The 1,245-nt window shown below is 34.2% G+C and overlaps 1 long non-coding RNA gene across 1 annotated transcript; it reads right to left on the bottom strand.

Annotated features, from left to right (window-relative positions):
* Positions 1–156: 156 nt before the first annotated feature.
* On the bottom strand, positions 157–467 carry LOC108357260 (uncharacterized). Its single transcript, XR_001846647.1, has 3 exons — positions 449–467; positions 279–387; positions 157–219 (listed from the first exon to the last, which is right to left on the bottom strand). It is a non-coding gene; the product is annotated as an uncharacterized LOC108357260 (long non-coding RNA).
* Positions 468–1,245: the final 778 nt, after the last annotated feature.

Raw genomic sequence — 1,245 nt, 5'->3', positions numbered from 1 at the left:
CACGTTTACGGAGTGCAATCACAGCAGAGCGCTTTAGTTTACGTTTGATGGTAGCAATTTGCTGACCTGCTCTTGCTGAACTTCAGCTTCGACTCGGGGACAGGAGGCAGCTTCCTGGAAGGTTGTCTGCCCTTTGCTTGCGGTTTCTTACCGGCCGTGATNAAAGTTCGCCAAATGTTTGGAGCACATCGTAAATGAGCCACTCGATTTATAACATTTCTATAAACAATTTAATTAAATACTTTTTATACATAGATATGCTGCAACCATGCACTTACTTTCCCAAATTCCATCCTGCTTATCGGCATAATTTTCCAAATATGCCTGCTACTTCATTACTAATTACCCAATTTTCCAACTGCGCCTTCTTTGTTGGCTCGACATATCCTAAAAAAGACATACATTTACATTAAACAATAGAAATCGGAAAAATTAGCAAATAAAATACTCGCTTTGTTTTGTTGTCAAATTTCTGAGAAATGTAAATTCACCACGATGCGATACAGAAAGAACAAGGACCAGGGATGTAATTTTAAGTAAATCTATTATTCAGTGGCAAGGCGCAGAGCGTTCGGGGCAGCAATATTAATTTGTATCAAATATAACATTAAACGGTGGTTCTAATACATTGTTTGATATAATTAACCAGAGTACATTCATTATATGGTATTTCTTTGAAAAACTAATGTACTATATGAACTTGGCGTACTTATTCTTTTGTGGACTTTATGTTACTTGAGAATTTAGACAACGTGCGAGCTGCCGGGTTCTGTTATCAATATAATTAACACNTTTGTATCAAATATAACATTAAACGGTGGTTCTAATACATTGTTTGATATAATTAACCAGAGTACATTCATTATATGGTATTTCTTTGAAAAACTAATGTACTATATGAACTTGGCGTACTTATTCTTTTGTGGACTTTATGTTACTTGAGAATTTAGACAACGTGCGAGCTGCCGGGTTCTGTTATCAATATAATTAACACAAAAAGAATAAACAAATATTCGCAAATAAATTGGATTTATTTTATAACTGACAACTAACCTACGCTTTTTGTTCTTTTCTCCATTTTAATTTTGACTCCTATTACCGCCAACAACTTTATGTGTATACATATTTACAAGCTGTCAAAATTTTGCGTAGTCCTACGAGCTAGGTAAAAACTGTGGCATTCATATTAAGAACGAAAATCCCAAAATTTTTGTTTAGTCTTTCCAAATTTTCTCTTTTTAATCA

This window comes from Rhagoletis zephyria, unplaced genomic scaffold, assembly GCF_001687245.7.
Source record: "Rhagoletis zephyria isolate East Lansing unplaced genomic scaffold, Rhagoletis_zephyria_1.1 Rzeph_scaffold_73513, whole genome shotgun sequence".
In the NCBI taxonomy this organism is placed as follows: domain Eukaryota; kingdom Metazoa; phylum Arthropoda; class Insecta; order Diptera; family Tephritidae; genus Rhagoletis; species Rhagoletis zephyria.
This window is presented reverse-complemented; position numbering and strand designations above follow the sequence as displayed.